General features: G+C 39.9%; 1 protein-coding gene across 9 annotated transcripts in view; it reads right to left on the reverse strand.

Annotated features, from left to right (window-relative positions):
- The window catches only part of RBFOX2 (RNA binding fox-1 homolog 2), a 2020637-nt gene that overhangs the window by 901066 nt on the left and 1103540 nt on the right, over positions 1–16031 (reverse strand). The window lies entirely within an intron of this gene.

Raw genomic sequence — 16031 nt, forward strand, 5'->3', positions numbered from 1 at the left:
GCTGTACTGTAGGTGCATATGAACAATGAATAAATGTAATAAATGCCTAATAGTTGGCCTTAAAATTCTAATTCTAATTCTCTACTCTAACAGTTAACTAACATCTTAGTTTATATATATATATATATATATATATATATATATATATATATATATATATATATATATATTTTTTTTTTTTTTTACAAATAAACAGATATTCACTACAGCACTAGCATTTCTCACTGGGAAAACCACTCCAGCAGTCCAACTATGTAAAATGTCAACATTAGCAGTCCTACAATACTATAATCCACAAAAATAAGCAAACAAATTTGCAAGAAAGTAAAGAATTCACATTACTGACTTAATAAAACAATTCTAAATAAGCTACAAGAGGGTCTCACCCAAACAAATGACTGGTGCCAGAAACATGGCCTCAAGCTAAATGTCAAAAATGTATCATCATCCCCTTTGGGGAAGAGTCATGTCCCCACAAATTATCACATTAATAACAATGTTGTAAGCATGCAGTCAGTTGTGAGGTGCTTGGGCACTCTAGTTGATAGAAACCTGACTTTTGACCACCATGTTGTCTCCATTGTATGGAAAGATTTTTACATGGCCCACCTCATTAGTAAGGGTATCTCATCCAGGGACAAGGTAATCAATAACATCAAACTTACAAAACCACCACATTTATTTGCAAAAAAGTATAAAAGGTAAAATAACGTTAGCACTTTCACGACCGTCTGATGAAGCGGCAAGAGCAGTTGTGAAAGCGCTGACATTATTTTACCTTTTATTCTTTTTTGCAAATAAATGTGGTGGTTGTGCAAGTTTGGTGCAGTTCTCTTTTTTTCAGTTGGTCTTGCTATTCTGCACCTCTCTGCATTCTGAGCCATTTATTTTATTTTATTTATTTATTTAGTGATCATAACATCCCTGTATTCTTCCGTTATAAGAGCCATTGCTGAGTGCAAAGCCCCTTTCTGCATGTGCCTCAGCAAAACACACTGCCAAAAGAGACTACAACCATTTCTGACAAAAAAGGTCAAAGGACTAAGTTCACTTAGTTATCCAAACAGACTAAAAAGCTTCTTGCTTTCCTCTGTCTCTCACTGGCCCCTACACATTTCATCACTGGCTTGCTTTCCAGGCTAAGAAAGATCCTGCCTTCAGAGACTTCCTCCACTTCAGAAATACTGGTTATACTTAAAACGCTCATTACAAAGACCACAGCCTTCACTGCAACATAAACAAGCCACATTGTATGGACAGGTTCTTGACACACAAACTTCAACTTCTGTCAAAAGCTCCTCATTATCAAACAATGTAGTTCAGCAATATAACTGGATAGATAGCCATAAATATACTCCTCGAGTAGCATAGCCTTCATCAAACTGGATGGAAAATCCACATACTAAACTTTTCTAGCTGGATGGCTAAGACCTAATATTGGTTACTCAAGTCTACCTGCCCAAGAATAGGAGCCTATTTAAGAATTCCATTTGCAAAAATATATTCAGTATACATATTAAATGACACACACACTCACAAAAGTAGCCCCTACTTCTAACATAGGCACCCTCAGTAATCACATGACACACTCACTGAATGAAACTGCCTGGAAGTAAAAATATCTGAAAAAAATCATACTAGAGATGGACTCATCCATCCAATTTCTCACCACCAAAAGGACCAACAATAAATTAGCAAACAACTGCTCAGCAAAAAGTAAATTAATAAGAAATCCATAAACTCTCTAAGATCATACTACATATACTGGAGTAAACATATAACTTCCCTCCAATCTAAAGCCATTTGACATTCAGACATTTTAATTTGTGCAGAAGTTATTCACAGACTGACAGTTTACTGAGCTGTCACATTAGCACTCTGTGCTTATGTCCGAACCAATGAAGCATACTTGTCAATTCCAAAAGAATTAAAGTAGCTTAATAAGAATGTTATTTGCAAGGTTACATGGCAGTTTCTATTGGAAATAAGCAAAGGTATTAAAAAGGCTGTGTTTCTCGTATTTATGCTTAAAAGTCTTCCAAGGTAAATATAACCTTCTGATTTAGTATGGAACCATACTTCTCAGCCTTAGAGCAAGAAATCTGGAGAAAGAGACAAATAAAAGTGGGACACAGGCTCAAAAATAGTTTTGCGTCACAGACACCATTGAAACAACTGTAGCTGCAAACATTATACATCACTTATAAACTTTCTTATCCCATCATTGTCAGTTAAGCATTATATAGCTCATTCAATCCTGCCTTCTTTTGCAACAAAGAAAACCATGCTTTCAAATGACAAATGCATTCAAAATAATAAATAAAACCCAGTGCATCCACATACTGCAACTTCCTACCTGCAAACAACCACAGAGCTTTCACTGAAACTAGGGATGCCTATTTCCCAGGAATTATATCACTCCCTAATTTAGTCTAATGGGATACAATCTACCAGGATCCGGACTACCTGAAATAAATTAAATTATGGCATGCAAATTGCAAGTGCACTTTGTTTAATTAAACTATATTTCTAAGCCCAATTACTGTATTTTTTCAGTAACATCCAAATATCCATTTCCAGGTCACTTTACAAGACATTGGTAACGGTAGACTTGGCATCCTTCAGATACCTAGAGGACCACACTCATACTGCTAGCATTATCCATTAAATATAAATATCCATCTACTGCAAATGGCAAGAAGATATGTCTTAAAAAAAATCTACTTTTGACATGCCTAGTACCCAAGTATCAGGTTTTGAAACAAAGAAACTTTCTCCACAGTCTCAGTCTTTAATAACCATCTACTGCTGCAACCCTCCCAACACACCAACACACACACAAACTAAAACCCACAACATTTAAAAAATGACATTGTGCCCACCTGATTTGCCAGTATTGATGATCCACCAAAGCTATACTTATTGTTGTCCAATCTCCCACTGCTTAGAACCCAAAAATGATAAAACAGTACTGGGTGCTTTTTTTGTCAGAAAAAAAAACAGTTCAACTTTATATGCTACAATCCCACAAAGTCAATACACTACTGACCCATTAACCCTAGGCTACTGTCTCATTCTTACTTCCTGGAACTGCATTACCTTGGATGACTAATTTTATTTCCTAAGCAAAAGACACAAATTGGAAGATGAAGTGAAAATTCATACAGTTGAGAAGTACGACTCAATACAACACTCTCTCTGTCAGGAGAGCCACAATTTAATGGAAGTGTACTTTTAATGTACGATATATTTGTGAGCTAACTTGTGTGTTCATTAGGTAGATTGATCATCATTAACCTCTTTGTGCATGTGCCTCTCTCTCTGTCATGCACACACACACTCCTACTTTCACATACAAACATTCTGCTTTCATGCATGTACTCACTCATTCACTCACTCCATACTTGCCTATTAACACAGGTAAGTGCTGTCCTTTTCAAAGGCAATGAAGGCAAATCCATACACGAGTCTCTCCAACGAGAACACAAAATAATGGCGGGAGCATACAGATCCTTCTTTGGTGAAAAAAAAATCAAAACTGGAATGGTGCTTTGGAGCATGCGCACACCGACAGAGTTATAGATCACGGCCGTGAAAAACACAAAACAAAAAAAGTGTTTTGGAGCATGCGTATACTGATGTTGCAGTTAGAGGTCGGGGGCCACATGGAAGAGGTCTGAGGGCCGCAGGTTGGACATGTCTACCAGGGGTGTCCAACCTTTTGGCTTGTGGGGCCACATTGAGTGAACAGAAATGGTCTTGGGGCTGCATATAAAATATATCATATAGTTAACAATTTTGTTGCTCCAGAAGACCACAGCCGACCTCCTGGCTGTACTGTAGGTGCATTTGAAAAATGAATAAATGTAATAAATGCTTAATATCTGCCTTAAAATTCTAATTCTCATTCTAATTCTCTAATCTAACAGTTAACTAACATCTTAGTTTTATATATTTATATATATATATATATATATATATATATATATATATATATATATATTTATTTTCTTTACAAATAAACAGATATTCACTACAGCACTAGCATTTCTCACTGGGAAAACCATTCCAGCAGTCCAACTACGTAAAATGTCATCAGCAGTCCTACAACACTATAATCCATAAAAATAACCCAACAAATTTGCAATAAAGCAAAGAATTCACATTACTGACTTAATAAAACAATTCTGAAAAGCTACAAGAGGGTCTCACCCAAACAAATAACTGGTCCCAGAAATATGGCCTCAAGCTAAATGCCAAAAAATGCATCATCCCCTTTGAGGAGAGTGATGTCCCCACAAATTATCACATTAATAACAATGTTGTAAGCACGCAATATGTCGTATGGTACTTGGGCACCCAGGTTGATAGAAATCTGACTTTTGACCACCACGTTGTCTCAGTTGTAAGGAAAGCTTTTTACATGGCCCACTTCATTAGTAAGGGTATCTCATCCAGGGACAAGAAGGTCATAACATCTCTGTACTCTTCCTTTACAAGAGCCATTATTGAGTGCAATGCCCCTTTTGGCATGTGCCTCAGCAAAACACCCTGCCAAAAGAAAGATTACAACCATTTCTGACAAAAAAGGTCAAAGGACCAAGTTCACTTAGTTATCCAAACAGACAAAAAAGCTTCTTGCTTTCTTCTGTCTCTCACTGGCCCCTATAAATTTCATCACTGGCTTGCTTTCCAGCTAAGAAAGAGCCTTAAGAGACTTCCTCTACCTCAGAAATACTGGTTATACTTAAAACGCTCACTACAAAGACCACAGCCTTCACTGCAACATAAACAAGCCACTTTTTATGGACAGGTTCTTGACACAAAAACCTTCAACTTCTGTAAAAAGCTCCTCTCATTATCAAACAATGTAGTTCAGCAACACGATGGCTGGATGGATAGCCATAAATGTAGTCCTTGGGTAAGTTGCACAGCCTTCAAACCAGATGAAAAATCCACATACTAACCTTTCCCAGCTAGATGGCTAAGATCTAATATTAGTTTTTCAAGTCTACTTACCTAAGAAGTGGGGCATGTTTAACTAAGAATTCCATTTGCAAAATTATATTCAGGATACATATTAAATCTCTCTCTCTTACACACACACACACACACACACACACACACACACACACAAAAGCCCCTACTTGTAAAATAGGCAACGTCAGTAATCACAGGACACCCACTCACTGAATGAAATTGTCTGGAAGTCAAAATATCTGAAAAAAAAATCATAATAAAGATGGATTCATCCATGCAGTTTCCCACCACCAAAAGGACCATCAATAAATTAACAAACAACTGCTTGGCAAAAAGTAAATCAATAAAAAAACCATAAACTCACTAAGATAACGCTACATACTGGTGTAAACATATAACTTGTGTCAATCCCCGGGTTAATCCATACCAAAAGATTGTTTCAGAGCTTCAGCTATGTACAAACAGCTTTCTCCTGAAAATGTAACTCATTGATATTTGCCTTGCTGTAATTATAACTGTAAAAAAAAAAGTTTTTGTTTTTAAGTTTATTCTGTACCTCAATGATTCTCACTGTTATGAGATGTAATCTCTGCCATATTGTAGGAGTGCTACATCCATGATTTGCTGTCTCTCTCATGTATTGTATTATATTGTTTTGTGTTATTTTTGGAGCTTTTCTCCCCGGGCCTCCGCTGAAAATGGACCTGTGTCCAGTTGGACTTTCCCAGTAAACAAATGTAAAATAAAATAAAATAAAAATAAACTTCCCTCCAATCTACAGCCATTTGACATTCATACATTTTAATTTGTGCAGAAGTTACTTACAGAATTACTGAGCTGCAATTCTGACCTTCGCTTTTGAAAAAAAAAAAAACAAATTCCCAGACTTTGTCAATAGCTCAAAGTGTAGAGAGGATTATTTATTTATTATATATTTATTTATTTTTGGAAAACATTTTTAAAACTGTTAAATTGATTACACACCCAGAAACACAGAAAAGTTATTGTGATATGTAAATCACAGACTGCTGCAAGAAATCAGTCACATTAGCACTCTATGCTTATGTCCGAACAGATGAAGCATACCTGGCTATTCCAAAAGAAGTAAAGTAGCTTAATAAGAAGGTTATTTACAAGGTTACATGGCAGTTTATATTGGAAATAAGCAGAGATATTAAAAAGGCTCTGTTATAATTATGCCGAAAAGTCTTCCAAGGTAAATACAACTTCTGATTTAGTATGGAACCATACCTCTCAAACTTAGAGCAAGAAATCTGGACAAAGCGAAAAATAAAAGTGGGACACAGGCCCCAAAATAGTTATGCATCACAGACACCATTGAAACAACTGTAGCTGCAAACATACATCATGTATAATGTTTCTATCCCATTACTGACAGTTAAGCATTATATGGCTCATTCACAGTCCTGCCTTCTTTTGCATCAAAGAAAACCATGCTTTGAAATGACAAATGCATTAAAAATAATAAATAAAACACATTGCATCAACATCCTGCAACTTCCTACCTGCAAGCAACCACAGAGCTTTCACTGAAACTAGGGCTGCTTGTTTCCCCAGAATGACAGCTCTCCCTAATTAAGTCAAATGGTATACAATCTACCAGTATCTGGACTACCTGAAATAAATTAAATTATGGCCTGCAAATTGAAAGTACACTTTGTTTAAACTATATTTCTAAGCCCACTTACTATATTTTTTCAGTTATATCCCAATATCCATTTCCAGGTCACTTTACAAGACATTGGCAGTAGCAGACTTGACATCCTTCAGAACCCCACAGGCCCACGCTAATACTGCTAGCATTGTCCATTAAATGTAAATATCCATCCACTGTAAATGGCAAGAAGGTATGTCTTAAAAAATCTACTTTTGGCATGCGTACCCAATTATTAGGTTTTGAAACAAAGAAACATTCTCCACAGTCCGCAAGTCTCTGTCTTTAATAATCATCTACTATTGTAGCACTCTCAACACATAAGCACACACATACACACTAAAATCCCCAACATTTAAAAAATGACATTGTGCCCACTTGATTTGCCAGTATTGATGATCCGCCAAAGCTATGCTTTCTGTTGTCCAATCTACCACTGCTTAGAACCCACCAATGAAAAAACAGTACTAGGTGCTTTTTTGTGTGTCTGAAAAAAAAAATACAACTTTATATGCTACAGTCCCACATAGTCAGTCTACTACTGACCCATTAACCCTAAGCCGCTGTCTCATTCTTACTCCCTGGATCTGCATTACCTTGGATGACCACTTTTATTTCCTAAGCAAAAAAGACACAAATTGGAAGTTGAGGCAAAAATCCAGACAGTCTTTGAAAATCCATACAGTTAAGCGGTAGGAGTTCATGTTCAATACAACACTCTCCCCGTCAGGAAAGCCGCAATTTAATGAAAGTGTACTTTTAATGTACGATATATTTGTGAACTAACTTGTTTGTGTTCAATAGGTAGACTGATCATTGCTAGCCTCTTTGTGCATGCGTCTCTCTGTCACGCACACATACACACACACTCTTCTACTTTCACACACACAATTCTGCTTTCATGCATGCACTCACTCACTCCATACTTACCTATTAACACAGGTAAGTGCTGTCCCTTTCAAAGGCAACAGTGGTAAATCCATACACGAGTCCCTCTTCAGTGGGAAGACACACACACACACTAACTGTTTGGTGCAAAATAATGGCGTAAACACACTGACCCTTTTTTGGCTCAAAAACAAAACTAGAAGGGTGCTTTGGTGCATGCATACACTGACATTAACGTTACAGGTCATGGGAGCAAAAAACACAACAAAAAAGTGTTTTGGGGCATGCATACATCGATGTTGCAGTTAGAGGTTGAGGGCCGCATGGAAGAGCTGAGGGCCGCAGGTTGGACACGTCTGCTCTAAACAAACAACTGGCAACAAGGACAGAGAGAGAACCTCTAACTTAAACGGTTCTAACACAATACAATAAGAAACACACTAACAACTCAACTAAGGGAGGACTAGGTCCTCTAACTAAAACGGGCCTAGCCCGTGGGAACAGTTAGGGATACCACAAAAACACCAGAAACACACAAACACAGCGACAGCAGCAAAAATTAGCTATTAAAATAGCTTTTGGGTGCAAAGCAACCAATTTCTCAAGAGAAATAAGTCAAAAAGAGGTACTTAGCCACAGCCAAGCGAGACCACGTCCGAACTCTACAAGCGGCAAACGAGATCTGGGGATACGAAGCAGTGTACTATGGGATACCCTCTTAGCCCAGCCAAATCAGAGACTTTTGAGCTAGTAAAGTAGGCCAAGTCGGAGCCGATATTTGGCTCCGAACCCATGGGTAAGAATGTAGGCGAGATAGGGCTACATAACATCCTTTGTTTATGCGAATACAAACATGCCACTGACACACAAACCTAAGGCTCATTCTACCAGAGCAGTCTCTACATCTTCTCCCTTTCAAGCTAAATTGCCCCTTGACAATATTTGTGCTACAGCCACTTGATCTAACCTCATACCTTTATCACGCATTACAAAAGTAGATGAGGCTTCCAGGGACAGGTCTTCCTTTGGTTCCACGGTACTGAAAAACGTACTTCCATGAGCCACCCAAGATTGAGGGTGCTAGGGACGCTACCCTGGCCTGGTTACAATTGCAGTCCAATCCACTTCAAAGTCTGTCTGGAATGCACTGCTGTGAAAGCTAGCACTAAACACACACGTAACAGAAAAAAGGTAAACTGATGATTAACACCATGCCTTCCAAGATTATTGAATGTGCCACCCCCTTACAATCAGGGCTCATCCGCTATCAACTTCTTTAAAAAATAAGCCTGATACATTGGGAACGGAAATCATGGAATTACAGCAATTACTCTTAAGGCCAATAGGTTGAAATCTTGACCTTGGGCATATAGGGGAACCCAAATGCCATAGAACAAAGAGCCAGAACAAACTGTCATGCTGGGCAACTCTTCATTTAGGATTTAGATTTTTGCTGGACAGCAAACCTAAATGCCATTTCACTAACTACATAAAACCTTTGCCTATTTCTTGAGATCAAAAAACTCACCTAAGCAGATACAGACTTACCAAGGAAGCCATAAACATGTGGGTTACATGAACCAAAACTAAGCCAATCTGCAGCTATGAGATTCAAATTAATCCTTACTGTGTTTTAACAGTGCACTTAGATTCTTCTCAATTTTTTTTTTTTATTTTTCAAATAAATTTGAATGAATTCCATAGTATTTATACATAACATCTTAAATAACTATGTACACTACTTACATTAGCCTGACACTAACCGATCTTAATGTACACAGTTACTTTATAATTATGGCCAATCCATTATCAGTGTTTGACCAATTATTGTATCATGTCAATCAATGATAAAACTTTTCCCAAAGGGATGTTGATAAATGGCTTTGGATAAATTCTTAGTTCTTTAATTTTAATTTCCAATAATGCTGTGGTCTTCAGTAGGCTGTAGAAGTCTTCCAAAGTTGGTATTGTGTTTGTATTCCATCTTCTTTTTATACACTTCCTTGAAACTGCAAGTGTAGTCCATACTAGATACATGTTTGACCTACTCAAATGAGGACCTTCGTTCACATGTAATACAAGAGCTTTAGTTAACTAAAATAATTCATTAAATAAAGCTTGCAGAAAGTTATTAATACCATTCCAAAATGGCACAATTTTAACACAATCAAAGAAAATGCAGTTTCAATCTGCATTGTGTACTAGCTCACATCTCCAACATATTCCTTTTATGGAAGTACAGTTGTGTACACTTACCATAAATGTAGATGTTGAGTGTTCTCACTGCTGCAGTCATCACCATTGGGTTATCCATGCTGTGGTAAGCCCTCAGTCGGTCTGAATACCAGAGTCAAGGTTTTGTGCATCGGCTGCTGTCGCTTACTGGGTGAAGTCAGGTCGTCCGAGCTATAAAGGAGAGCAGGCAACGCCATTACCTCTGTTTTTCTTGCCTTAACCAACCGAAATCAAATTTTAATAATTAGTAGTCCTGGGGTGAGAGACCCCCATTGAAACAGGTTTCTCTCCATGGACAGCAGATACCAGGGTGAAGGAGGGAGGGAAGCATGACTGCAGCAGTGAACACTAACATCTACATTTATGGTAAGTGTACACCCCTGTACTATGTTCTTAGTTTCTCACTGCTGCAGTCATCACCATTGGGAAGATTCCCAAAGCTGATTAGAAGGGGAAACTGAAGACTGGGAGAACATGCCCTGCAGATTTGCAGAGGCAAACCCAGCCCTAGCATTTGAGAATAGATTCAGATGGTAATGCTTGGTGAAGGTGAGGACTTAAGTCCATGCGGCAGCTTCCAGGACATCCTTGGTGGGTACCCCTCTGAGGAATGCTGTGAAAGTAGAGGTTGCCCTAGTGGAATGGGTTCTGATGGTCCTAGGGGGAAGTTTTTCATGCGAGTAGAAAAATTGGATGCAGTGTGCTATCCATTTGGAAATGGTCTATTTGGATACGGGTTTTCCCCTGTGCCCCTGTTTTAAAGCTGACCAAGAGCCGGTCAGTTTTCCCGAATTTCTTTGTATGATCCAGACAAAATCTGAGTTGCCTGCGCACATCCAAAGAAAGTAGTATCCTTCCCCCTTGTTCTGAGGGTTTGAGAAGAAGGTGGAGAGGTGGATGGCCTGGTTGAGGGTAACATCCAAAACCACCTTTGGCATGAAGGAAGGGTTGTTTCTCAGTGAAACCCTGTCTGCATAAAAGATAAATGGGCTCAATGGCCATTAAAACGTGAAGCTCTTGACACACTCCTGGCTGAACTGATCGCTATGAGAAAGGCAGTCTTCCAAGACAGGTACTTTAATTCTGAGGATGCTGCAGGCTCGAAGGGTGGCAAAGTAAGGTTTTCTAAAACATAGTTTAGATCCCAGGCTGTGTTCAGATCCCGGTCTTCTGGGAGGCCTGATATTAGAGGCTCCTCTAAAGAATTAAGAGGGTGGGAGAACAATGGCTGTTCTGTATCAAAGTTTGCTGAGATGGCAGAGGCATGGATCTTTATGGAGAAGGAGGAGGAGAGACCCTTATTAAGAAGCTCAGTCATATAATCTAGAATAAGAGGAATATAGGGCACATGAATGTCTGCCCCCTTATACTGGCTTTAGGAGAATAATCTTTTCCATTTTCCAGCGTAACATTTTCTGGTGCTGGGCTTTCTGGCTTCTGTGATTATGTCAAGGACTTGCTTGCTTAGCATAGATTCGTTATGGTAAAATAAGCCATGCTGAGAGCTTGAGTGTTTGGAGGTCTGGGTGCAGCATTGTCTCTTCACCCCCCCCCCCCCCGGATAGCAGGTGAGGTATCAGGTAGCTGCCGGGGGGGGGGGGGGGCTGGAGAGAGAGGCTGCGCAGCAGTGGGTACCAATGCTGTCTGGGGCAATGAGTATTGCTTTTGGTTTTTCCTCCCTTATCTTAATACTTTTGGAATGAGAGGAAGAGGTGGGAATGCATACACAAAGGGTATTCTGCACTTGGTGATTTAAATGAGAGGCAAAGAGAGCCACCTGGGGGGTCCCCCATGTGTGGGTAATTTGCAGAAAATGTCTCTGTGGATTTGTCATTTGTGTGTGTCCAGCAGGTTTCTGCTTAAGTGGTCTGCCAGGGTGTTGTTGATGCCTGGAAGGTATTGGGCTATAAGATATAGTCCCATGGATGAAGCTGCTAGTCACAGGTTCATGGCTAGTCTTCACAGGGGGTAAGATTGAGTTCCTCCCAGTTTATTGATGTACCACATGACTGTGGTGTTTTCTGTTTTTATGAGAACTCCCAGTTTGAGGTAGGGATTGAAGGATACCAGAGTTTTGCACTGCTATCATTTCCTTTTGATGTACAACGCTAGCATTTGAGCTTCCCAGAGACCTTGGGTGCACCTGCCTTCCAGGTGGGCACCCCAGGCTATGTCCAAAGCATCTGTAGTTATGGTCTGGTCTGATGGACGGAGGGTGAATGGAAGTCACTTGTTCACAGCACAGGCCTGGGCCCACCAGAGGAACTCTGACATTATGCAAGGGATCACAGGCAGGGAAGTGGCCAGAGGTTGAGAGCGTTGACATCATAGGTTCTTCAGGTACCACTGAATTTTCCTTATATGCAGTCTGGCCAGAGGTATCAGGAGGATGCATGACGCCATGTACCAAAGTGCTTGCAGGAATTTCCTGGCAGAAAGCTGGGTTTGCGAAGCCAGAGTAGTGAAGTATTTTAGTAGGAAACTTTTTCTGGGGACAGAAAGGCCATTTGCTGTTCTGTGTCCAATAAGGCTGCCAGAAATATGATTTTCCTGGTAGGTGTCTGTTTTGATTTCCTTTCGTTTATAGTGATCAGAGAGGCGAGTAGGATTTTTACAAATGCTAGGTGTAGCAGGAGAACTTCCTTGCAATCTGCCTGGATGAGACAGTTGTCCAGGTAAGGGTAAATCTGTCCACTGTTTTGACTGCAAAAGGCAATGGCAGGAGCTAGACATTTGGTGAAAACCCTGGGAGCAGTAGATAAGCCAAATGGCAAAGCACAGAATTGAAAGTGTACTGATCCTGCTCTGAAGCGCAGGTATTTCTGCACGATTCCCTTATTGGGATGTGCAGGTAAGCATCCTTTACGTCTAAGGTGACCATCCAAGCTTTGTTTGGAAGCATAGGTAGAAGCTGTTGTAAGGTAAGCATTTTGAATTTTGGGATTACCAGGAAAGCATTGAGAAAGGATAAGTCCAAGATGGGACGCCAAATTCCCTCTTTCCTGGGAACAAGGAATAGTCCGGAATAGAATCCTTTTGCAACTGGAGGCACAGGTTCTACTGCCCCTAGGGCTATTAGGTTTTGCACTTGCTTTAGTGCTTCTACTCGCTGCTTTGGAGGTAGGTCTGGGTACCATCTTGGAAGTGGTACTTCTCAGGAATTGAATTTGTACCCCTGAGCAATGATTTTTAAGACCCACCAATGTTTTGTTATAAAGCTCCAATTTTCTCTGCAAACAGATAGCCTTACTCCTAACTTTTGGTGTGGTGGAGGCAGGCAAAGATGGGAAAGGTAGTCAATGAGAGTTTTTAGCATACATTGTTGTTTTTGAATTCTAGAGTTAGAGGGGGGCCACTGTTTAGTTCTTTGCTGGCCCTGAGTTTGAGCCCTGGTGGGTCTGTCCCTACGGGTTTTGCCTTGTGCCTGCCTATTTGGTGCAGTGAAGAACCAGTGTTTAGAGGAAAATTTCTGCTAAACCTTGGAGGTTGTACTTGAAGGAAATAGTTAACAGTCTGCATTGATTTAGCTTTGTCTTCCATCTTTTTAAATAGCTCTTCACTTTTCTGTCTGAACAAACTGTCTGTCAAGAGGTGAATCCATGATTTTAGCTTTGACATGATCAGGGAGAGGTTGTTCCTTCAAACATGCATGTCTTCTGATAAGAGATCCTGTCACTGCTGCCCTGCTAGAAGCTTCTAGGGCGTCAAACCCACAGTGCAAGGAGTGCTTTACCACCTGAGATGAAGAATGCAGATATTCTGCTCTCCCCTCTATTGGCAAAATCTGGTAAAGCATAAAATTTGTTTCATAAGTTCCAAAGTATGCTGTTGATATTTTAACATATGGAACTGACAGTTGACAGCCCTTACAGCTAAAGTTGCAGAGGTATATACTTTTCTTTACCCAATCTGTCTAGGGCCCTGGATTCTTTGAGGGAGTAGGATTCTTTGCAGAGGTAGCCTTAACTCCCTTAGGTCCCAGAGTAATCACCTCTGGACATGCTACAGGATTTCTGTAGAGGAATGTAAGAGTCAGGTACCCTGTAGTACTAGTCAGGCTTTCTGGGAGCAGGTGTAAGGGTGTCAGGGGTAAGGCTGGATTCTTGCTAATCATCTACCACCTCCAAGATGGGTGGGATGGAGGCCTATGCCGGGGTATGTCCAGAAACTTGGTCTTTTCTTGGATTGAGGAAAATCCATTAATTCCCATTGGAAGTGTTCTCTGAGGATGTGGAGGGTTTCCCCAAAGGAACAGTCCTCCGGAGGGGATGCAGAAGGAATAGATTCTTCTGCATCGGAGTCTTCAGAGGCACCAAGAGGATTTTTCTCTTCAAAAACAGAGAAGTCAGATCCCTCTGAGCCCAAATCAGACAGGATGTCTGGAGAAGGATCCCTTTTCCTTTTGGCTGGAGTGGCCAGATTACCCTGGATGAAAGTGATGAGATCCTCCGCTATTTTAAGCATTCTAGTTTGAGGGGAAGAGTACTGGAATGGAGACTTTTTGCGGTTTTCTTTGGAGTGGGTCTAAGTCTGGCCTGAAGGGTACCCCTCGGTGCCTTCAGTGTGTTAGTCAGAGGAGAGAGCGAAGGTCTTGAAGAGAAATCTGAAGTGAAAGCGGTATCCTCAGACGTCAGTGGCTGTTTAGCAGCTCCAGACCCAACCAAGGGCGAGATAGCCGAAGGCTCGTTAGATGATGCAGACATCTGTGGCAAACAGGACTCAGAAAGGGTCTTAGAGGCCTGCGAAGAAACTGAGTTGGACATCAGGGGCTGCGAAAGCACCTCACTGAATTCTGAAGAACTGACGACCCGTTTAGCGGTGGTGTCGTCAGAAAGCTTGGCCTTATGCAATCTGTCTCTATCCTAATCTTTATTTTTTTCGGAAAACCTGCAGTTTGCTGACTGAAGGATGCCATATCAGTATTCGGAGGTGGAAGACTAAAATAACTGGCTACAAACAGAGCTCTACAATGACTAGTTCGAGTTAAAGAGGGCACAGAACCAACAGCAGGGTACGTCGTGATGAGCCTATGCAAGTGATGCAGTAAGAATGAAAGCCTTGGTATGGTATTTGGTTTCCACGAGCGACACAGTTGACTTTTTGGACATCGGTTAATGCAACAAAAAGGAAGGATCCCCAACGGGGTACTTGGCTTTAGACGTTTTCAGCTGAAGTTTGAAATCAGGAAACAGCCAATCAGCACCGTTACAAATTGCTTCTGCTACAGGCTCCACAGCAAGAAAGACTGACGTAGTTACATCGCCTGCTCTCCTTTATAGCTCGGATGACCTGACGTCACCCAGCAAGTGACAGCAGCCAACGCACAAAACCTTGACTCTGGTATTCGGACGGACTGAGGGCTACCCAAAGCATGGATAACCCAATGGTGATGACTGCAGCAGCAAGAAACGAAGATCTGATTTTACTGATTCTGTCTGGGGTTAAGAATGCTCTGTGCAAGCATTCCCAATTAAGTACTTTCCAGTATTATGTAAAGGATGTATATTTTATCGATAAGACATTTGTTTTAATATCTTCAGTTAACTGTATTGAGTGTCCTTTTGTTAAATATTTCCAATATGAGGTTTTGGGTGTTTTATAGTTTGTCAATATTTTGTAAAATTTTGAAATACTGTTTCCCATGTCAAAGTCATTACATACGACTTCATATAAGTATTTCGTAAATTTAGGTATTTCATAAAATGAAGAATAGTTAATTATTCTACTTAAATCTTGCGAATATGACAGAATACTCTGTAAAGTTAGCCAGTCCTGTTGTGGAATTGTGTATATTACTTGCATATCTAAAACATTTTAGTTCTTTTGATATACTACTGGAGCCAAACAAATCCTTTGTTCCCAGAAATTAATGTCTCTATATATTATGTGGAAAGTTGTGTAAAACTATAAATGGTGTTAAAAGATCAAACCAGATTTTTAAATCTATATTTGCATTAATAATATTCCTAAATGAGTCAATGTAATAATTAACCATACGAGTTTTAGGGGGTTTAGTTGTGTTACATTGCACACTAATACATATGTGCCATGGCAAATTGTTTTCATCTGTTATTTGAAAGTTTTTTTGTAAATCAAATTCATTTACTGATATTACAGTTAGCAATTCTTTCCAATTTGCAGAGTAATTTGCACTTATCCAATCTGAGATTGTTTTAGATATTGATGCTTTTATATATGTTTCTATATAAGGAAAGTTTAATCCTCCCTGTTTTCATGGTCTGATGTGATGTAT

Source organism: Protopterus annectens, chromosome 1.part1 (assembly GCF_019279795.1).
Source record: "Protopterus annectens isolate FY-2018-M chromosome 1.part1, PAN1.0, whole genome shotgun sequence".
NCBI classification, from domain to species: Eukaryota; Metazoa; Chordata; order Ceratodontiformes; family Protopteridae; genus Protopterus; species Protopterus annectens.